Source organism: Pipistrellus kuhlii, unplaced genomic scaffold, assembly GCF_014108245.1.
Source record: "Pipistrellus kuhlii isolate mPipKuh1 unplaced genomic scaffold, mPipKuh1.p scaffold_m20_p_12, whole genome shotgun sequence".
Classification (NCBI taxonomy): Eukaryota; Metazoa; Chordata; class Mammalia; order Chiroptera; family Vespertilionidae; genus Pipistrellus; species Pipistrellus kuhlii.
Genome location: NW_023425427.1, coordinates 16,204,473 through 16,217,968, shown reverse-complemented (window position 1 = coordinate 16,217,968; position 13,496 = coordinate 16,204,473). Strand labels below are relative to the sequence as shown.

General features: G+C 46.4%; 1 protein-coding gene across 1 annotated transcript in view; it reads left to right on the top strand.

The window, feature by feature from the left end:
• Positions 1–938: 938 nt before the first annotated feature.
• Positions 939–13,496, top strand: part of FRMPD1 (FERM and PDZ domain containing 1) — a 102,007-nt gene continuing 89,449 nt past the window's right edge. Inside the window, exon 1 of the mRNA XM_036433285.2 lies at positions 939–1,184. The gene's annotated coding sequence lies outside the window, so the exon portion shown is untranslated. The remainder of the gene's footprint in view (positions 1,185–13,496) is intronic.

Here is a 13,496-nt window from a genome sequence, read left to right as displayed (position 1 = left end):
ATGAAAATAAAGGAAATTTATTACCTGTATATGGTAAGGTAAATTAATTTTCATTCTGAGACAGAGCCTGGGGGGCCTTATTTTCAGGGGGATGCCTTATATTTCACTCAGAAGGAAACCTGTAAGTATAATAGGTCTTATTTTCAGAGGATGTCTTATTTTCGGAGAAACACGGGGTAGTTGAGTTAAAAGTAATATGCCCATGTTGGTCTCTGTTGTAACAAGTGTACCGCAGTGATATGTTAACACTACGGGGAACTGGAGCAAGGAACATATGGAAACTCTTTGCACTATTTTTGCAGCTTTGCTTAAACTATTCCAAAATAAAAAGATTATTTTTAAAACATGTCTCCACTGACCCTCCTGCGCCTGGTTAGCTACTGCTTCCGTGTGTCTACAAGACCTGTGCCTACTCCTGTCAGAGTGTCAAAGCACTTAGCACAGTTTTTTGCCATCGTCCATGTGCCTGTCTTTTCCACTGAAAAGTGATAAGAATCACTTATTAGTCATGTTTGCATCCCTGATGCTAGCAGCGTGCCTAGCCAGTGGAAACTGTTGAACAAGTATCTCCTGAGTAAGTGTTTGTTGTTAGGTAAGTGGATTTTGGGCTATAGTACCAAAGCTTTTGTGGTAGGGTCCTACAAAATTATAGGCCTGGAAGAAAAGAACTTGAAAGACTCAGATGTTCTAAATGACTTCTAGGCTCTGCTTGCTTCTCAGCACGATGGCAGAGATCCAATAGTGGATACACCTGAACATCACATGTGTCCCTACACGCCGTGTGTGGTTCCAAGAGAGTCACGTGACAACTCTTCCTCTGCAGGTAGGAAGTCCCCGGCCAGCTGAGCCTGGTTGGTTCACTCCGGCTGAGCCTTGCAAGTTTGCTGGCACGGCCCACGCGGGTGTGGACTGTGTGTTGAGAGCACAAAGCCAATGAGGGCGGAGAGCGCAAGAACCGGTTGGAAGAAGCATGACAGCGAGGGGAGATGAATCTCCAGCTCAGCAATCCTAACCCCAGCTCTTTCATTAAGGAGCTATGTGACCTCGGGCAAGTGTCTTCCTCTCCGCAGGCTGCGGTGCCTGTGTTTGTAAAATGAGGGCTTGGATTGGCTGGTCTCTGATGTCCCTTCCCGGATTGATGCTCCGGGATCCTGTCATCAGCGTGAAGACTGTGAAGGGAGCAGGTAAGTGTGTATTAGGAACGTGGGGCAACTGAACTATTGGAGATTTGTTTCAGTCACCCTGGCGGGGACAGAGACCTTGGGGCGGAATAACTCGCCATTATGCGTTGAGGAGCTAACTCAGGTTGCCAGAAGCAGCGGTTTCCAAGGACTGGAGTGGGGGTAGGTGGGTGGCAGAGCAGAGGTAATTCTTACTTGATAATAAAATGGCCCACTTGGGGGACGTTTTAATGTTCGTTGGCCAACAGTTGTTATTATTCTCTTTGCATTGAAATGATCCAAAATGTAAGCACTGGAAGTGATACGAAGAGTACTGCCTGGAGCGTGGCTGGGGCAGGCAGGACAGCGAGGCCGTGTTTTTTCATGGAACTGTTCAATGGGCGAATGGAAATTGTTTGGAGTTTGAGGCCATGGACTACCAAGTCATGGAAATTCATAATTGCCTTGGCCAATTGGGTCGAAATCCAACTTATTTTGAAGTTTACATGTCTTACGTGGGCACTGGTGGCTTTAATAATCATAGTAATGGCAACTTGGGAGGCATGAGGAAAAGTCTGTATTTGCCTAACTGAATAAATACATCATAACCAGCTGTTTCTAGGTAGAGAGGTTAGGGTGAGTAGAGAAGAAAAATAACATTATGATTTTTTTAAATCCTGGGGATATTATCACTGCTCGCTGGAGTCAGAATTTCTGAAAGGTATGTGGAAACTCCCGCCTTTGACCTTGAAAGAACAGGAAGATGTGGGCACGAGGTTGCTTAGGAACCAGCATCTGGCTCAGGGCGACTCCTTTCGTGTCTGGTCCTTCCTCTGTGTGGACCAAGAGTTTCCTCACCTTCTTAGACAAATACTTACGTAATAATTCACTCGGGTTCATAGAAGGGGGAGGATTGCCTCACCTATGGAAGGTTTTGTATTTGAATCCTAGTGGACAAAACAGCCAGGCAGTAGTGTGGAGAAGTGTCATTTTTGGCCATTGGGACTGAGGTGAGCCAGGAGCAAAGAAAAACCCCTCCTGAGAAACTAGGACACCAGCCAGATGCAGAGAGAATGAAGTGAAATAGGCCAAACGTTAGGCCCCCCCACAGACAGGAGCCCAAATGCCAAAACAGTCATAATTCAATTGATTGAGTATTTACTCTGTGCCCAGCAGGGTTCTAAATCACGGTTCTCATCATCAGAATTACATTCATCATTCTCAGCCCTCTGAGTCATGCTCTGATTTCCATTTTCTAGAGTGGGGGCCAGATCACGGTCCCTCAGAGAGCTGGAGGGCCGGACTATATGAACTACTAATTCCTACTGTAACACCTCGGCTGCGCTCACTGCCCAAAAAACCTGGCGGGCCGGATCAGACTCCTCTGCGGGCCGCATGTGGCCCGTGGGCTGTGGTTTGAAGACCCCTGTTAGATGGAAAACTCAGGTAGGGAGAGGTTAAATATTCACCCAAGTGGTAGAGCCGGGATACAACCCAGGCGGTGGGGGCTGCAGAGTCATTGCTGTTAACCACCCGTGCCCTGATGCATATATAACCGTTCACACGCCTCTTATGCTGCACCTCCAGCATCCAGCCTGGGACTGAGAAGGTAATGGGTTTGTTGATTGTCCCGGAACTGCGCAGACACAAGCAGACTCCGCCTGTGTTGACGCTGGAGTGTGTGGGAGGCCCTGTTTGAATCAGCACAGTACTTGGGGAGTGGAATGCTAGGATGTCCCTGGAACTTGGCAGCAGCAGCCCCGTCCAGCCAGCTGACGGGGGATCATGGGGAGGGTTTCCCCTCACTGCACAGAACGGGAGCGGAAAACCTCGGATACTCGGGAGCCCGGAGCTGAGGGATGGGAGGAAACGGCCTGCTCATTGCATAGCAGGTACTGAGGACGCGCCCTGTGCTGCGCGCCGGCCACTGCCCAGACAGGGCTGGACTGTGCACATTCCTTGGCCCCGCCGAGCCCCCTACTAGTATTGGGAAGGGCTGCCTGTCTGACAGGATCCCAGGAATTGCCTTAGGACCTCTGTCCTGCTGTGTAAAGGCAGACAAGGTGAATTCTAACCCCCTTTGGACTCTTCCGTGGAATTTTACATGTTTGGCTCACTGTCCGCTAAGTGGGTTCAGGAGATGAGTTGTATGATCTTCAGACCCCTGGGTGACCTTTCTGGATCAGTGGGGCAGGGGCTAAGAGGACAGGAAGGCTGACTAGACAGAAAGGACTCGCAATTAAAATGGCTAGAGAGAGGAGAAAGGAGAAGGAATGAAAGATACCTGTTCTTTTGTTGTTGAGATATATATATTTCAGAGACGAAGGAAGAAGGACGGAGGCAGGGAGGGAGGGAGGGAGGGAGAAAAATAACATCAATGATGTGGGAGGGGCTAGCTCAGCCCCTCACATGTCCTGCTGGACTAGGGGACCCCGAGATGTTAGTCCTGGGGGTGTGCTCCCCTGAGTCCTGGGGACGGGAGGGAGAGGCTTGCTTTCTCCTGTGGAGTGAGCCTCGGAGATCTGCTTGAGGCACAGTCCCAGTCAATGTGGCCGTCATTAGAAACTTGCAAAGGAATCAAGGAGAAGGAAAGAAACTGGTGTTTCTCGAAGTTTGATTGAGCATTGGCCTGCTCATTAGCATTAATCAGCTCAGTCAGGTGGCCTCATTCACAGACGGAAGAAAACAGGGATCTGAGAAGAGTCTTTTTTGTGTGTCCTTTTCTCTCTCCCGCCTCATTGGCGCAGCAACCCGTTCTGCGTTGTGCTTTGTTACTAAATCCCCTGCACAAGACCTGTGATCGCTTGTGACCTTAATCATCTACCCTGTTTCCCCGAAAATAAGACAGCGTCTTATATTAATTTTTGTTCCCAAAGATGCGCTAGGTCTTATTTTCGGGGAAACACGGTATCTGCTGCAGATGCATTTTTTTTGTGTGTGTGTTTTTAAAAATATATATATATTTTATTGATTTTGTACAGAGAGGAAGGGAGAGAGATAGAGAGTTAGAAACATCGATGAGAGAGAGTCATCGATCAGCTGCCTCTTGCACACCTCCTAATGGGGATATGACTGCAACCAAGGTACATGCCCTTGACCGGAATCGAACCCGGGACCTTTCAGTCCCCAAGCCGGCGCTCTATCCATTGAGCCAAACCGGTTTCGGCTGCAGATGCATTTTGGACGGTTTGAACCGGCTCTTCCCAGCTCCCCTTTATGCACAAATGGAGATAAGGAGGATTATTAACAGGCAATTATTGAGCATTAGGCCTGTTATAGATGTAGAGGAGAATTACAGGGTCAAGGATTTATAGTCGAAATTCAAAGACACGTAAAAAGAAAAAGAGAGGAACCTCAAACGTTGTTCAGGTTTTGATGTTGGAACCTCACTGCTTCAAAGATCTAAAAGGGTGTAATAAAGCCACGTCAGCTCCTGTTTCCACTTTCCCAGCGTAACGCGGCTAAAGGTGACTGGATAAACTAATAACAGAGGGCAGGGATGTGCTTTTCAAGGGAGGTTCCTCTAAGAAGCCTGCTATTTCAGGAAGACATGGGAGATGGTTTTTGTGGATCGATTTTCAAAGGAGCCAGATACCCCTGTGGGCAGCAGTCACACCTGGAGCTGAGGAAATTGGGGCAGCGCAGTCCATTAGTCCTCATGCTTCCTTCCATTGGAGTCCCCCTTCCCCCCTCCCCCGTGTCACACAGGCTGCGTGAACCATCTGGGACTGTCTTCCCTGCAGGGTCCTTGCTGGTATTCCATTTCTGCGGATAAACTGCCGCATCCTCCTCCTCCATGTCAAACCCTCTCTGAAACGTGAAATCAATTCTGGGTTGATGAAACAACGTACTGGTTATTGAAGGAATGGAACATGGTCTGCCTATGGAGGCTGTTGAGCGGGTGCAAAAGCCTTCATAATTTTAAACTCTGGGGGCCAGGGACTCATTCCGAAGGCACTGCCATTGTTTTCTTTTACAAACCGTGCCCAGGAACTGACACACCAGAAACAACATATCAATCTTAAAAGCAGCCACACTCATAACTTCATGGTAACGATAGAAATACTGACTGAGGATGTTTAAGGTTTTTAAAAATATATATTTTATTGATTTTTACAGAGAGGAAGGGAGAGGGATAGTTAGAAACATCGATGAGAGAGAAACATTGATCAGCTGCCTCTGGCACACCCCTACTGGGGATGTGCCTGCAACAAAGGTACATGTCCTTGACTGTACCACAGGCTGACATTCTATCCACTGAGCCAAACCAGTTAGGGCTAAGTTTCAATAAAAATAATAGCTGAAATGTATCGAGGGAATATTTCATCCTAAGTCCTACACTGAGAGCTTCCCATGCATTGTCTTGTTTAATCCCCCCCAATAATAAGTATGACTATGCACACATTATTACACTGTTTTCAGTTTTATAGATAAACAGTATTAAGCCCCAACTCTCTCCAGACTTCCTGATCAGACATTCAGCCTCTCCAATTGGATGTCTACAGGCATCTCAAGTTTGACATGTCCCAAACGTGGCTCCTAAGATCTCCCTTCTCATTCCCCTGCATCCACCAAAATTGCAACCTGTTAGTCTTCCTCATCCCATGTGATGACAACCCCAGCCTTCAAGTAGCTCAGGCATAACCCTTGACATCAGCTTAACCCACCTCTTCCACTCACACACCACATTCCATCTGGTCTGCGAATTCTATCAGCATTTGACCACGTCTCACTCCTCCCCTGCTCTCCTCTCTCACCTGGATGTTTGCAGGGAGCTCCTTTGGCCCTCTCCCCCTTCAAGTCTATTCTCATCACGGAAGCCGGAGTGCCCCTGCTAAAATGCAAGTTCAAAACTTTCTGTGGTTTCCCATCTGACTCAGAATGGAAATCAAAGCCTTCATAGTGGCTCCAAAGACTCACCAGGGGCCAGTTTTTTGTTTGTTTGTTTGTTTGTTTTTTGTTTGTTTGTTTGTTTTTTTCTGATCTCTACCTCCAGTTCACAGACTCTGCATTGATGCAATCTCTGTGCATTATGTGACTCTGTCCCCTATTTTGGGAAAGCCCAGGTGGCTGTCACCAGAGGACTCAGAATCCCCCCAAAGCTTACGAATTAAAGCATTCGGAAAGCCTCATACTTAACAAACCCAATGTTAAGAAGGGGCTTGTTCAAATGATAAAATAATGTGGAGAGGATTCTTTATTTGATGACACGAATCACTTAAAATGTCTTCTGCATTGACGATACAGAGAAACGAGTGACATTAAACACACACACTGATTTTAGTGGGCTTTCGTGGCCCCGGTGTATCCGTTTTCAGGGGATTTGGAGTAAATCCTACCGCAACAAAATCTCTGTGTCACAAAAAGATGTTTGCACCTGCAGCTAACAGTTCTCTTAGTTCAAATAATGTCAAACCTTCATGCACAGCTTTGGGCCTGCTTTGTGTAAGGTGCTGTATTTGGAAACAGTTTAACATTTCTCAGTACACGCAGCCTGCCGTAGAGCTTGGCACACAGCAAGCCCTGGGTTCCTGTCTGCTGTATGGTTTTGTCCCTTTACTCACCATCACCCGGGCAAAGTTTGCCTCGGTTCTTGTCTTCTGCCTCATCATCTTGACCATTAATAAGGCCTAGAAACCCTGACCTATATCCCGGGGTGTTAATGTGGGTTAATCAGTGAACCATAATTAACTGCGGAGTGAACATTAATTGTTGTTATCACCACCAGTTCCGGTTTGGGTCCCTGACCTGCTGGCACCGTGGCTCTCTGTGGGAGTTCAGAACACGCCGCACACCTATGGGGAGGTGTCCTCCTTTGAACTGGGTTGGGAGTGCTTCCAATGACATTCAGTGACCTGCGTTTACACTGGAGAAGCGTCCCGTTTGTAAGTGACGGCAGGGAACCTGGTCACCGTCCACAACACCCGAAGGACGGCCATGGGGACAGAGGGTGCAGATGTGTTTCCATCGGCCTCAAGGGAGGCCAATGTTAGACCCAAAGTGGGAAGGACTTCAACAGCTCGAGCAGTTCGACTCTGGAACTAACTGCCTGAAAAAGCAGTGAGTTCTTTCTAGTTATGAAAAAGTCCAAGCAAAGCTAGATGACATTTTATTTTCAAACTAGAGGCTTGGTGCATGAAATTTGTGAAGGGGGGGCAGGGGGGGTTGCTCAGCCCTGCCTGTGCCCTCTGACAGTCCAGGACCCTTTGGTGGACATCCCTCTCGAAGTCTGGGGTTCCTCTCACTGTCAGGAACCCCTTGCTCCTTACTGCCTGACTGCTCACTGCCCCTTAGCATTGCCGTCACTGTGCTTGCCAGCAGTGAGCCTGGGAGCACACTGACCAACAGGAGTCTGCCCCCTGGTGGTCTGTACACATCATAGCGACCCGTCATTCTTCCAGACGGTCTGCCATTTAGTAAATTTGCATATTAGGGTTTTATTATATAGGATAATGTATTGATTGATTACCTCCATGTGCAGGCAATGTACTATGGCAGGTACTATGGTCTTAGAGCATTTCTGCTATAAGGAGGAAGGTAAAATCCACCCACCCATCCACCCACTCATCCCTCTAATGAATATAAATTGAACGCCTACTGTGTGACAGGCATTATAGCACTGGGGATACAGCAGTGAGCAAAACAAAGATTTTTGTTTCTCACAGGTGGGAAATGAGGTTGGCAATAAGACTCCCTGAAGCATAAAGTTAATGTCACCCTTTGAGAATGAAATTAGGAAACTAACATGAAACAAAATTATTTGGCTAATGGGGATGTAATTATACTGAGAAAGCATAAGTATAACAAATCATATTATTTTTGGCAACTGTTGGTGTAAAGGGGTGGTTGCCTGTGGCTAGGAGTCCGATGAAAGAGATTTGTGACACTGTTCCTAGCATTATCTGAAGACAGGCTAGTCAACCAGGGACTGAGGACATCAGGCTCATCGCTCATTGACACCGGCCGTTGAGGTCATTCAATTCATCCTCTTTCAATCATTTATTCATTATTTCTGTCTTCCCCACTGGACTGGAAGCTGCATGAGGGTAGAAGCCTCATCAGTCTCATTCACCACTGTATCCCATTGCCTGGCTCACAGAGGCATTCAGTAAATATTTGTCAAATTACCGAATAAATAAACGAAAGGCTGAATGGATGTGATGTTCCAGGAAACGTTTCCTATTCGGCAAGAGTGCTCTGAGTAGAGAGATGACGTATATTTCTTGGAGACCTCATGCTTATGACGGAATCCTAACATAAGATGTGAGTGGCTAGGAATGAGCTATGGAACCTTGGAGATAAAATAGCAATTACAGAAGCGGTTGTAGACGAGAGGGCTCCTGATCTGGGTCTTGAATCAAAGATGGGATTGGATTTGCCATGTATGGCTGAGAGGTGGGGGTGGGTGGGGGGGAATGGACAGCATGAAAAAATATATCAAGTTTGGAATTCAGAGTGTGTGTAGGGTAGTAATGAGACACAGCACGGGGAAGGCAGTGCAGTATTCCAATGAGACAGTTGGATAAAGACTTTGGGCTGATTTATCTGTTGGCAGGCATTGCCTTACAGGGGATCCCTACATTGAAAGGGGGAGGTGTCCGTTACTTCTGCAGTGTTCAGGAAGAAATGGCGTGGACAGTAACAAAGGCTGGATGACTCCAGGAGAAGGCCAGTTGGCTGTCTCTTTAAAAGCCTTCACAATGGGGTATTATCACAGCAATCTTACAGGGCCCAGGCCTGGCCCTTTACCTGCCAGGCTCGGAAAACTGACTTGTCAGCACTCATGGGTAGATCTAAGTGCACAAGGTTACTATATATAACCAGGTTACTAAATTTAGTAATTTACAAGGAAAATTAAAATGGCTAAAGATAGTGAACGCTCAAGTCCTATCTATGACTCGAGCATTCTAGCCCCTGTCAACATTCCGTTCAGTATAATCACTCCTCGAGAGTATTGAATTAGCTATGCTGTGGGAGAGGAAAATAACAAACCTAATCCCAGGACCAGCCCAAAGTGACTAATACGAGCCAGAATGCCAGTGGAATAGAGTTCGTGTTGGAGTGGGGATGAATATATTTCAAGCAGGAAACACTGAGAAAGGTTTCATTTTTTTTCATGTAAACTTCTGATTTCTCCTCCCTGGTGACATATGTTCCTCCTATACCTGCCCCCATGGGGGCATTCACAACCCAGTACATGAATTTGTGCACTTTGAAAGGAACTGTGGGCTGTGAGGCTGTGGTGGACACAGGGGCAGGTCTCGGTCCATCCTCCATGCCCTTGCCCGGCCCCTCCCACTGCAGGCCCCCAATTCCCTGTCAGCCAGCAGCCCCTCTCCTGCCGCTGCTGTTCCCATGTGCTGTCGGTGCTGGCCCTGCTTGCATTCGCTGGCGACGTGGTGTGATTGAGGCCAGGGCCCGCAGTGGGTGGGAGAAGGGCTGGCGCCAGCAGCAGGTGTAAGAGCTGAGTGGGACTGTGGCATGCGGGAACAGAGAATTTTCAGTAACCACCAGAGGCTGACCTCAATGACAGTGACTGGCACCCTGCCTTGGTCTGGTGCCCCACTCACCTGCTTCATCATTCCATGATGACCAATGCCCACCATGTTCCACTCTCTGCCACCCGCTCCCCACACCCCCCCCCATGTTCTGCACACGCCCCCTGGTGGTCAGCACACATCATAGTGACCAGTTGTTCGTTTGTTCAGTTGTTCCATCGTTCAGTCTATTTGCATATACACATCTGATTTCTCTACTAAACTAGAAGGTCATTGAGAGTAGGGACCAAGCCTTAATCCCTATAATAATCTTGTACCCAGTTTAATGCTTGGCACATAGAACGTGCTCAACAAATATTTATGGGAAGAGGAAAAGCAGGGTGGAAGGGAAGGAAGGAGGATTTATTCACGTAGAGATGGGGAAGGGTGACGGCTACAGAGAAATTGAATCCCGAGAGGTACAGTCGTATGTGGGGGCCCTGCCATACTGTCTTGGTGGAAGAGGCTCACTCACCACATACTGCTTTTTGTAGGATAACACGGAGAAAGTGAGAAAAACAACCACCTGCATTCCTAGATCCTCTCTTCTTTCCCCCACACAACTTAAGATGAGTGCCTTTATCACTGAGACTCATTTTCCTCATCCATAGAAAGGGAATAAATGCCATCTTCTTCATAGAAGAGAATTAAATAACAAGAACCATAAATATTATAACTTAGTCCAGGGTCTAGCACAGAGAAAGTCCCAAGTAAATATTAGCTATAGATCACCGTGATTGTTTAAGAAAAATATTTGGGGTAAAGGATTCAAGGACTTAGCAAAGTAGACAGCTGTCCTTTGATATTTCAGGAATCCTATTAGATGTTCCAGTTGTCTGGTAGAGCAGTGTTAGAGCACTTGGTATGCCTTTACAGCTCCTGTTTTTATTTTTTGTCCCATTGATACGCCCATATTTATATGCTACAGACAGCGTTCCATAGCTATGCTGCTTCCTTAGCAATAGTTAAACTCCTTACTGGCCTCTGTTTATTGTCAGCTTGTTTACTACTACCCCAGGCCCTATGTACTAGGAACGCAAACACACACCTTGTTTAATACAACCTTTTAAAGAGTGTGTGTTTGCAATAGCTTTACAAGAACTTTGCAACTTGAACTTTGAAGAACCCAATTCTAGAAAGACAACATGCTATGCTTTGGGTTAAAAAAACACACACAAAAAACAACTCTGCTTGTAAGATAATTTGACATCCAATGTCTTCATTATTTTTTAAATATATTTTTATTGATTTCAGAGAAGAAGGGAGGAGAGAGATATATAAACATCAATGAGAAAGAGAATCACTAATTGGCTGCCTCTTGCATGCCCCACACTGGAGATCGAGCCTGCAACCTGGGCATGTGCCCTGACTGGGAATCAAACCATGCCCTCCTGGTTCATAGGTCAACGCTCAACCACTGAGCTATGCCAGCTGGGCTATCTTCATTATTTATTGTCTGTTCTTTATTTAAATTTTTCTCAGTTTGCTTGCTATCCATTCTGGTACAGAAAGTGAAAACATTTTTTTCCCACATGTATCTACCGTAATAGCTGGGACTTTGTGGAGAGAGAAGAAGAGAGAAAGAAAGAGAACGATTCATTCTTCATCATCACATTTGATAGCAGGAAGGTGAAGAACAGAATAAATGAGCAAGAGGAAGGAAGTGCTACAGGAAAGAGTCACACTAAAGGGGGACCTTCAATAATTGTTCACCAAACACATGAATGAATGTAATAGTGTTAGACTGGCAGTTCCCATAGAGAATCAAGACATAATGACTATCAGATACCCACAGCTGTGGAACGGGCCAGCTAGAAGAACCTACAAAATGAGTTGAGCAGAAAAGTGGTCACATGACTCGCACTCTAAAGTTACTCTGGGAGACTTTGGGAGAGCATTTCTTTGGGGGCAGCAGTGAGTGTGTTAAGAGAGCTAAAGGAGATGGGTGCCCACCTCAACTCACTGAAACAGGACCACTCAGAGAATGAGCGGTGTCTCCTGCAGCTAGGAACCCTGGGAACTGGGTTTGACTCCCGTCCCGGAAATTTATGGGAACACGAGCAGGGCTGGCTAATGCTTTGGCAGCAGAGCAAAAAAGGCTGCTGTTGCTTCTGGATGGGCCAACACTACTAGAATTTATTCTGGTGAAGAATGCTTCAAGTAGCAGATAGGGGCCTCAGCAGGGGAGAGCCAGTGTAGAAAGCACCTTAGATCGGCTGAATAGGCAGCGCATTGCTCCCGAGTGGAGGGGAAGCCGGATGAGGGCCGCAGTGATTGATCTCTGGGGCTTGGGATGGGAGCTTCTGCCGAACTAGAATGTTTGTTTTTTTGGCTCTGGTTCAGGGACCCTTAAAGGAGAGACCACCAGGGTTGGGGGAAGGGGCAGGTCTCTGAGGAGCTCACAATAATATCACATAAGAGAAAGTCAGTTTTAGAGAAATGCTAGGCTGAGAGAGTGTGACACCATATTACCAGGGCCCCAATCCAACAAGCACTTTTTGCCCACCTTCCCTCCCCTCCCCTCCCTTTCTCCAGGAGGAGGTCAGAAAAATGAATGGGGATAGATAGATGAAAGAGAACTGTGGTTACCAGGAAGCTCTGTGACTCAAACTCCTGCCTTTTCAAATCTAATTCTTGTAACATTTTGTTAGTTTCAGAGGGTAAATAGTTGTAGGTGGCAGGTTATTCTGTAGCTCTTAGTTATTATATATTAAAACCCTGTGTTGAATGAACAACAAGAACCTACAACCAAGATTACTCTACCCAGCAAAGCTATCATTCAGAATTGAAGGTCAGATAAAGAGCTTCACAGACAAGAACAAGCTAAAGGAGTTCATCACCACCAAACCAGGATTACATGAAATGCTGAAGGGTATTCTTTAAGGAGAGGAAGAAGAAGAAGAAAAAGGTTAAGGTAAAATTTATGAACAATAAAAAGATGTCAAATACATACCTACCAACAAGTGACTCTAAAAATCAAGTGAACAAAAAAATCTGAAGAACAGCCGAAACCGGTTTGGCTCAGTGGATAGAGCGTCAGTCTGTGGACTGAAAGGTCCTGGGTTCGATTCCGGTCAAGGGCATATACCTTGGTTGCGGGCACATCCCCAGTGGTGGGTGTGCAAGAGGCAGTTGATCAATGATTCTCTCTCATCGATGTTTCTAACTCTCTAATCCTCTTTCTTCCTCTCTGTAAAAAATCAATAAAATATTTATTTTTAAAAAATCTGAAGAACAAAATGGACTGTTGAATATAATAGAATCAGGGACATAGAAAGGGATTGGACTAACAATTCTCAGGGGGAGGGGGGTCTGAAGGGTGCGGGAAGAGATTGGACAAAAATCTTACACCTATGGATGAAGACAGGGGCGGGGGTAAGGGCATGGGGTGGAGTTGGGGATCAGGTGGAGGGGCGCTATGGGGGAAGAGGGGGGGAAAGAGGAACACTTGTAATAATATGAATAAAGATTTATTATTTAAAAATTAAAAGAAAACAACCCTGTGTTGAATTAACACCACTCTGCACGTTTCCTGCAACCTCAAAAGCTGTAGCAAGTGAAGAGTGCTAGCAGTGTCTATTTGTTAGGCCCTTAACCTCCTTTTCCTCTCTTACCACTTGTGTGATCCTTAGCCAGCTGTTCTGCTGAGAAGGTGCTGAGAGTGCATCCATATTCAGGTGTAAATGAGGTACAGAGTTGGCTTTATTTCCATGGATATTTTTGCTTTAACAGCAAAAGTGCCTGAGTTCCAAGAAGCGATGCTTTCGTGATGGGTTTTGGGCATCGGCGGCAAGCCAAC